The sequence below is a fragment of the Miscanthus floridulus genome, chromosome 9 (assembly GCF_019320115.1).
Source record: "Miscanthus floridulus cultivar M001 chromosome 9, ASM1932011v1, whole genome shotgun sequence".
Classification (NCBI taxonomy): Eukaryota; Viridiplantae; Streptophyta; class Magnoliopsida; order Poales; family Poaceae; genus Miscanthus; species Miscanthus floridulus.
Genome location: NC_089588.1, coordinates 66,495,010 through 66,505,219, shown reverse-complemented (window position 1 = coordinate 66,505,219; position 10,210 = coordinate 66,495,010).

The following is a 10,210-nucleotide window of genomic DNA, read 5'->3' as shown; positions in this document are numbered from 1 at the left end:
CTGAATTTAATTCTCCCAGAAAAATACACTAAATGGTAGATTTCATATTTTTATCAAATAGTACACTTCAATATGAATCCAACAAAATTTGGTTCACCCCATTTGGATACTCCTAGCTCAAGATATAATTTTTGCAAGTTAGCAACAAAATCTATGAAATACATAAAGAAAATCAAATTTACTCGGGCGCTACAGTTAGGTCCACCCGGTCTATACACCAATAGTGGCTGACAGCGGGGGCTCATAGGTCAACTTGGCCCCATGCGCTAGTGTGACCGAGGCAAAGGCGGCGGTTGACCAGTGAAAAGCTCACCGACGGTGAGGTCGCTGGCGGTAGCGTCACCCTCGACGTGTTCCCCAACCCATTCCGCATCTACGGGTGCCCTTGGTAGGCTCAGAGGCTCACCGAAGTGCTTGACGGCGGCCATGGTGGGCAACAGCATTGCGCTTCGGTGGGCTCGTCGTCTCCGACAATGGCAAGCCAAGGCGAGCACTACTGCGGCTTTAGGGCTACCTAGTGAAGACCTAGGGTTAGGTGAGGGCGATGGTGGAGTAGCATTGAAGCTTGGACGCATGCATGGCATGGCGGTGGTAAGAGCACGGAACTGAGCAGCCGTGTTATGGCACCAGTGTGCCGGCATTGGCTCGATAGCCAGCGCACGTGAGCTAGACGTGACCCTAGGCTAACCCTAACGAGAGAAAAGCGTGAGCGACATAGCTCGGTGGAGCACGGCCATGGCGAGCGTAAGCTCGGCGACGCTCTGATGAGGGCGTGGTTACGGCGAACTCATCCTTAGGCGTTTACCTTGGCTTGGGTTAAGGCAATGGGTGGTCGGCGAGGTAGAGGAGGTGATGGCTGAGCGGTGCGCGCGAGCAATCATACAATGGTGCGGTGGCGGTAGCGAGCGAACTCGCGGAGGTGCGACGGTGACAGCACGATGCTGTGGTTTTGTTTAGTGGGCGTGAGAGCAAGAGAGAGGATGAGAGTGAGGGCGCAAGTGAGTGGTAATGGGACGTAGCCGGCTCACTCTCCCTCTTGGCACGACGACGTGCCGGCAGGCGAGCGGCAACACATGGCGTGCGGCGTCTGAGCCAGTCGGCCATGACCGACGCACGTCCTCCGGTTTGAAAAGGCCATCAGGCCGATTGAAACGGCCCTGTTCACTAACCTTTATCTCCTAATCCATGGTGAATGTTTGAAAACTTTAGTAATACAAAGTGTAGAGCTACGTGAGTACTACAACTTTGCTATAATGATCATGGCCTCATTCGAGCTACTTTTCAAATTATAGCGCTCCAAAGTGGGGTACTCTGAAACTGTAAACCGGTTTAGGATTTAGCAAAATTTTCTAAGGTACAAACAACATTAAGTTGAAACTTGTGAGCTCTATTTGACTCAGTTAGGCACTGAATTAGCTCATGACCCTTAAATAAAGTTTGTTACTCATGACAAGAACTACAACTTTTATTTAGGTCACATAGCCATGCAAGCTCTCTAAACTACTTTCAACTTTAGTCAAACTAGCATCATGGAAATGGAATTTCAAAGTAAACCAACACTTAGAAGCAAAATTGGTTCATGTCATGAATACAAAATTGTTCCATTTACCATCCTAGATCTGTCTAATGTGTTTTCATGACCTCACAACCATTTCATACATTGGTCATTAATGATTACAAGCATATGCATATATATAATCAACATCACATGTGATAATGTATAAAGAATGAAATGAAATTTCCTATGCTCATGCTCATGAATGAATGGATGATGCTTGTGCTCATGAAATGCAAGTGTCAATTGCAATGCTTAATACTAGGGTGTTACACCCTGCCCCGATCATGTCCCTAGAGGGGAGATCCTCGACTTCCCGATTGAGCCATTCATATAGTTCCCGAACCCATCTGTCGGTACTCGGTGGCTCACTGCATTCCTCGATGGGTCACCACAAGCGACTTAGGGTCGGTACTCAGACATCGCTCGTCTAGACAACCGGGGCACTTCTAGGCATCCTGGCTATAGTTGTGTGGTCTCATCTCCCGAGCGCCCCTCGCACTTTAGGTGCTTTGGGTGGTCTTGAAGCTTGGTGGGCCTGCCTTAGAACCCTCGATGATGCCCCTTCTGGTGGGGCCTAGCCCGTCGTGCGGTGGGGTGTCTCAATCCAATGATGGATCGGGAGACATGTAGGTACTTGCAAAGAAAACAGAATGGACACAAGAGAAGGGAAAGATGAAATAGGTGACAACGCAGCGGTCATGGCTGTTCCGTTAGCGCCTTGCCGATCCCTCTCCCAGTCCTCTTGCTTCGTCCATCCCATCCTCACCTCCCTCGGGGCCTTCTATAGTGGTCCTCCTTCAAAAAGGTCAGTAGGTGGTTAGCTCAGTCGATCCTCTGGTGCGGTCGAGCTACCGTTAGGGTGGCTTGGGTTAAAGGAGACATTTTATAGAAACAAGTGAAGCAAGAGGGTCGAGAGGACAGGACTTATCTTGGTTTTTGTTGTTGGAGAGGTAGGCCAGGAAGCAGGTTGGCGGGCAGGTCATGGCTCGAGAGATGGTGCTTCTGGGTGGATGGCGCAGTGTTGGCCTTCCCCCATGGGGATAGGTCAGAATTCACCTCGATCGGGTCAACCCCTTCTGGGGGGGAGCGCCTGGATGGAGGGGCCAGTCGAGCCACCACTGCCGCTAGTAGCCTTGACCGCCACATCGATGCTCGGTTGGTCGGGCGCCATTGCTGCCTTGGTCGCTTCCTTCGCCGGTGCCCATCTTGCGTCGCTGTCACACCCCAAAATTTCCATTTTGGGTTGTGAATAGAAAACATTAAATAAAATAAAGGTTTTTAGATTTTGGATAAAATTTACCAATAATAGTTTAAATTTTCATATATTTTTATTAAAGAAAATGGTGCTTTTCCAAATATCTCTGAATTAATTTGATGGGCTTTTGTTGATGTGGTGCTTGAGTTTTGTGCTTTTGAGTGTGCCATGTTTTAAAAACACATTTATATATCTTTCAATCCTTTTCGGGAATTTTCTGAACTTTTTTGGAACTTTTTTCTATTTTTCCTAGAGCAAAATCTAATTTTTAGACGCTCTAAAATTCCTTTTCATGGGCTCCAAATATTTTATTTGATTCATAATCTCTCAGTCCATTCCTAGAAGCTTTCCTTTAATTTTTGGAGTTTTATAAATATTTTTCAGTGATTTAAAACTATTTCAGCTTTTTCTAGAATTGTTTTGGAACTGAAAATATATTTTTAGAATTTCTGAAATTATAAAAATACCTCATTTTTTCCCGACTTCTAACCCTAGACCTATATATATGTCGGCGTAGCCCTCGACGCGTTTGTTCCAGATCTAAAACCCCATCTCGAGCCGCCACTCCTATCCACACAGACGTATCGCCGAAGTTTGCACGATGAACTTTTTTGGCGAACCTTCGACGAGGTTTGCCGGCCATCTCCGGCGTCCCCTACGGAAACCGTCACCGCTGCGAGTTTTATCTCTTCATCCTATACACCGGCACGCCCTTCGTTTGGCGAATCCGCCATCGTTTCATCGTTTCCCTAACCCATCTTCCTCTTTTCCGGTGAGGAGCACCATGGCCCGCTATGTTCTTTGTCTTCTCTAGCCACCCCGTCGCCCTGCGCCTCTACTTCGGACATGTCGTGCCTTGGGCCGCACAGCCCTGCGCCTCCCGTGCCGCTGACCATCGCACACGCGTGCGCCTCCTCGCGATCGAGCAGGGCCACCGCCAGCCTTCAGGCCCGTGCAGGAGCGCCCTGCGCCACTGCCTTGGCGTAGCCGAGCGGGCCCAGCCCAGCCCATGTGCGGGCCCACGCTACCGTGGCCTTGCGTTGCCCTGTCGTGCCTCCGGCTGCCCGGTCGGCCAAGCCCCAGGCCGAACCCCTTCTCTACTATTTCATGGCCAGAACCACATTCGTGAAGATAAAGGTGACCCAAGGTTGAAGATGTGGTAATTACAAGATTGCCACTGCTTCTTTTAATCTCTGTTGTTTAATCGTTTTAGCTCTGTTTTAGTTCGCTCAAGTTGCGTTAGTTTCGTAGTGTCGCGCTCTACGCAGTGGTGCTAACATTTACCATGTCACCCAATTCTGAACTTAGTAGTTTAAATGTAATTTGAGTAATATTTATTTAATAGGTTTCTAATTAAAAGCAACCTAGGGTTATAATTCCATTTTGTTGCGTTGCGATCGTGTCGACCAGAGCTATGTGTTAGCAACAACGTTAACATGTTACATGTCTCTGAATTTTATAAGTTGAATATTAATTTGAATAATGCTTACGCAACCGAGTTTTAGGGTTTATTTTTGGTCTTTTATAAATGAAAGCTAACTTGATTAATATCAACATTAATACCTTTCTAAAGAAACTACTTAGTTTAACCTCCAATCATAAATGTTTACGTTTAGTTTTTGTCACATGATTCTAAGTCTTCTAAATTATAAATATTTAAATGACTTAAATACAATAAAATATTTATAAATAAAATATGACTAAGGTTTAACTCTAGCTTTTATAATTCAATATAATTTGGTTAATTAAACTTTAGGATATTTCTCTGAAATGTCCATCACCTTATTTCACTAACTAAAATAGTTAAATCTTTCGATAGTCGCGTCCTTTTTTACGATAGCTTTACTTTAGCCATTTTTGTGCTCTCATGATCATAGCACCAGGCGGTGCCATTTAGTGAGCTCTTTTCAAGTGTCTCTTTTGTTTGATGTATGTTCTTAGTCATGTCTGTTGTGTTTGTTTGTGTTGCTTGGTTGCTATGAGTAGAGGAAGAGCGGTTTGTTAGCGCTAAAGACCAGGAGCTGAGGACTGGCAAGTGCAGTAGAAGCTAAAGACCAGAAGATAGAAGCCGAAGACTTCTGAGCAGCTAAACTTTGGGAAAAAGGCAAGTGCAGGCACCGTTTGATCATATTGCTCCTATTCATTAAATTCATTTTACTTTCATTGCATGTGTCTAATATTGCAAACCCTAAGGACATGACTAGTCTTCTTCTTACCTTTCTTGTATTACCTGGGATTCAATATTTGGGTAGTGTAGTTATGCTTAGCTGCTCCAGGTTAGTGTAGTTATGCTTAGCTGCTCCACCACAACTACTACATGTTAATGAAAGTAATGATGATTAATTACTACCTTAATGATGATTAATGCTTGCTATAATTGTGATTAATGGTGACTATAATGATGGAGAAGTAAGGATGTTGTATAGCATCATGGTTAAGGTGATGAAGGGGGAACAAATACTTGGGCTTGGCCTAGTTTTCTGGGGTTACCCGTGTTTGCCCTCCCTAAGGACCTGTTCATGGAGCGGCCACTTGGGACTTACCGTATAGCTTCAAGCTATATGATTCTAGCTTGACTTAGTATCAGGACCTCTACTAGTAGGGTGTGACTTACTGGGTACATGCTACATGGGGGTTTAGGTTTTGAAGAATGGTAATTCGGGTCTCGTGGCTACAGGGATGGTTGCCATGCACCTAAGCTCTTACTAGCAGGTTGCACTCTATTAGCTAGAACCTATGAAAAGTCTCATAGTGAAACCCTGCCTGCTCACCTTGGTAGTGTTTTGGGGAGTCGTGACCCTGGGCAAATAGGAATCATGACTTGAAGTAAAAGTGTATACCTCTGTAGAGTTAAAACTAATATATCAGTCATACTCACGGACACGAGCGGCCCAGACTCTCACATGATTAGAATATGACTCACTTGGACAATGGAGATGGTTATGCGTTGGAGGTTGGTACCTCGTGCTTTGGCGAGATTGCTATCCCATGCTCTTAATTGGGGTTGCTACACCAAGTTATTACTTGGGATTGCTACCCCGTGGTTAATGTTGAGATGCTACCTCGGTAACATGATGATAATAAATATGTTATACTCACTATATTAATTAATGGTTGGGATGAATCACTCACATTAGTAATAGGTTGCCTTAATAAAATTTTACCAACTAAAAAGCTAATATGTAGTTAAACAGTGTCAGCTTTTCCTTTGATTAAGCCTTGCATGTCAGATACTTTCTGCCTGTACTTGTTGAGTTCGACATGGACTCACCCTTGCTATTTCCCCCACACCCCCAGTGTGTAGTAAGGTGCTGCTCAGAAGAAGGACAAAGATGCAGTAGAGTTTTTCAAAAGTTTGTTAGAAGCGCTTGGCATACGAAGCCCCCAGTCAGTCGTCCCTGAAAAGAATGGAGCCCGAGGAGAAGTTTAGCAACCATTCCATGATACTCTAATAGTTGTAAGTGTTAAATATAAGTATATTTTCTGCTATGTAACATTGTTTCTGATATTTCCTATTCTATTGTTGTATGTGTGGACTTCCTGGGCACACATATGATGAGTGCTTGGTTCTCTTTGGAAAACCGGGTGTGACAGAGTGGTATCAAAGCGGTGTTGACTATAGGACATATGCCTAGTTAGCATTGGACGTTTTCTAAAACCTATTTTACTATAAAATTATTTGCTCATCCCTTGACTCTTTAATTTTAACTATTTCCTCATTCTTGTCCTCTTTGTATCCCCTCCTTGATAGCTTGTTTTGAGCTATTACTACTTACTCCCTTGGTTTTTGTTTTATGTTGTTTTTTCTAAAGATTTCTGATCCTACCTTGTTCAAAAGTTCGATGGCCTTTCAACATCTATAATATGCCCTTAGGATGACCATCCTTGTTGAAGAAGCACGTGTAGTGTCGATGTTGTGTTGTGTGCTTGTATTGCTTGATGTGATGGTTGTGTGTCATCTCTATTCCTGTGTTTGAAGGAGGCCCACAAGGTATCGTCTTGAGGAGTAGCTCAATCTGTGTTAAGTGGGGTAGTGTCCTCCCTTTATTCTACCAATCTATTGATCAATCCGAAATCCTATTTCTTGCCATCTTTTCTCTTACTCCATCCTTGCCTACTCTTGTTTTTTCCTGCCTTCTTCTTTATCCCAACTCAATGGAGGAATCAACACACGAAGGACGCACCAATAGCAGCAAGGACTAGAGAGAGTGTTGCCTTCAATGACATTGCCAAGTGCAACAAGATTCTTGTTAAGTGGGGTAGAGACCTCTACCACTCTTGATAGCTCAAATGAAAGGAAGTTTGAAGTTTGAAGACCACCCTATGTCCATCTTGCTAGCCTCCTCGAATCTCAAGATGAGATACTTGTTAGGGGGAGGGTGTTGTGTGTTATTTAAAGTGTAAATCTCTAAAGGAAGTCCCTTGAAGATAATTCTGACAAGACGATGTTCTCATACATGTTTTTGAAGATGAGCAAAAACTTTGTTAGGTGGGGTATTGTCCGCTACAATCATCATCGATCTCAAGTATCTCGAGTCACAAGACGAGAAGACCTAAAGATTAATCTTTATCTTTCTTGTCTATCCTTCCGATCAACAATCTTTATCTTACTTGTCGATCTATCTTTATCTTTCCAGTCATTGATCTTCATCTTTCATATCACCTTTTGCTGATCTTCGATGGTTGTTCTTACTGCTCATAATTTTCGAAACAATCTTAAAGAGCAATCTTTGATTTCTTTATCAACCTTTGTTAATCCTTAATCTCTTCAACATACCTCTCTGAAAGAGCCGACCTTCATAGCCATGGGCGCGTGTGGGTCAAGTGTGCGGACATGGGGTTCATTGCACATGTAGGCCCTATGGGGTGCATGGCATGGCACATGTGCCAGCACTGGATACACGGTCACATGTGCTAAGAGGGAACGTTCTTGGTCATCATTTGCCCGGCTATGGGTGTGTTGGGCCAACGAGGATGTCGGTTCCTTTGAGTGGGGGTGTATGTGACATCCGATCCAATTTGGAATTTGGCCCATAGTGGCTCATGTGAATGTTAATAAGATATTGTGGAGAATTTAGTCCCACCTTGGTTGTTAAAGGTGGGATAGACCAACATATAAGGCTTCTAGGGTCCATCCCACCATCCCTAGGTTAATCCTTTTATGCGAAGCAAGGATGAAAGCATATGTGGGATGGTGGTAGGTGTGGTTCGCTTATCATGTAGAGTGGATCTAAGACGTTTGGACTCTAGGGTGTTACAGTCGTGGCCAGAGCAGTCGGGAACATAGGGGGCGGGGAGCATGGCCGCTTGGACGATGCAGTGCTGCTCGCAGTAGTAGGCTTGTGTCATGTGGTCGAAACCGTGGCAAGCATGTTGTTCGAGTCAGTGTCAGAGTTCAGGGTCTCCTGTGGCTCGGGTGGACTCAGGAACACAAGAATCATGCAGAGAAGGCGCAACCGTTTATCTTGGTTTAGGCCAATTCGCTCCGTATGTCCAGTAGATGATGATCCTTATACTCAAGAGCACCCAAAATCTTAGGGGTTACAACAGAGTGTAAAGGAAGAAGATTTAGTAGGGGGTTAGCTTGGTGCTATTCCTCAGGTTGCCTCACCGCCAGTGGAGTCTCCCCTCATTAGAGAGGAGGGAGATGACAGGATGTGGTGGGGGAGGAGCTCTCGGTGCCCCTTTCTAGGTTGCCTTGCTCTCGATGCAAAGCAGAGGCAGATGGAATGGAATGGAGTGTCTAGTGATTGAATTGGGATCCTCCCTCCTCCTAGGTCTGACCTTCTCCCTTATATAACGAAATAAGTTGGGTACATGGCAGTTTGGGGGTTCTAGTCTATGGTCTACGTGCGTTGGAGTGAAGGAGGGCATTGCAGCGGTGCGCCTTGGACCGTTGAGATGTCTTGGAGCCAAAGAAGCCTGGGCATCATCTAGTTGCTCTATTCTGACACTCTACATGTCAGACAGTGTTGGCTTGGACCAGCCTCCCCTGGGTGAGACCTTCTAGAGTCTTCTTGGTGGCGAAGGAGGTCGGCTCTAGGGCTAACGCATGGGCCTAGAAGCCCTCAAGCCCCCGAAGGCCATGGGAAGCTTTGTCTTCTTATATCATGTCGTAGACATGACCCTATCGGAGGAGCAGCTGGCAGGTGCATGCCTATAGAGCGACATCGGGGAGCCCCCTAGCATCGGTAGCTCGAGGCTCGTCTTCTTGTGCTCGGGCCTTGGCTGGCATCGTTAGAGAGGTAGGAGTCAAGGACTAGGCCTGGAGGTGTTGTAGACTAGGAGCCCAAGGTTTAGGGTAGCCCCAAAGCCCTAGGCAGAAGCTGTGGTTGAGTATGGCTTAGCTGGATCTCTTTGCTAGAGGGTGCGCACGAGCATGCCTGATGGGCATATCCCTCGAGCCCCTAGGCGATCCTAAAGGGGTCAGTCAGGGGGTCTTCTTCATTCAGGAACCGTTGGACCCAAGGCTTAGCATACCTGTATGTTAGGATCTCATTAGCTTGCTCAAAATTTCTCTCGACGGTGATGACCCCCTTCAGGCTAGGCATCTTGAACTTTATGTAGGTTTAGTTAGGGATGGCCATGAACTTGGCGAAGCATGGTCAACCGAGGAGGGCACGGTAGACGCCGAGGAAGTCAACCACCTCGAAGGTGAGTGGCTCCTTATGGGAGTTGTCTGGCTGGCCGAAGGTGACGTTGTGCTAGATAGCCCTAAGGGGAATGACTTCCTTCCCTGGCATGATCCCATAGAACGGTGCCTTGTTGGTGCGTAGGTTGCTTCAGGGATTGCCTATCTTGTTGAGGGTGCTGGCGTAGAGTTTGAGGCCACTGCCCACGTCCATCAGCACCTTGGTGAGGCGCGTGGTGCCCATAATCGGGCTGACCATGAGAGGGTAGCACCCCAGATGAGGGACACGGTTGGGGTGGTCTTCCTGGTCGAAGGTGATGGCAGTCTAGGACCATCAGAGTTGCGTTGGAGTGGCAAGGGTGTGAACGGTGTTCACCTCCTGTTCGGTGATGCAGTGCTACCAGCGGGATTCATAGGTGTGGGAGCCCCTAAGGATCATGAGGCAGTGCTTGGCCTCAGGGAACTCGGTGTCTTCCCCCTGGGCGCCTCCTTCTAGGTCACCGGCCTTTAGGGTAGGCTTCTGGGCCTTACCCTTTTGGCCGAGGGTGCCACGAATGTAGCCCTTCAAGGTAGCTCAGTCCTTGAGAAGGTGCTTTGCTTGCCCCCCATGGAACGGGCAGGGGGCCTCGAGCGCCTTCTTAAAGTGTTCCGAGCATGCGCCTCGCCCGCGAGGTTGAGGTCTAGCGGTGTGGTCAGCCACGGCCATCACCGTGTCCTCCCTGTGGCACTTCCAATCCTTGTTCCTCCTATCGTGACATCGCTGGGA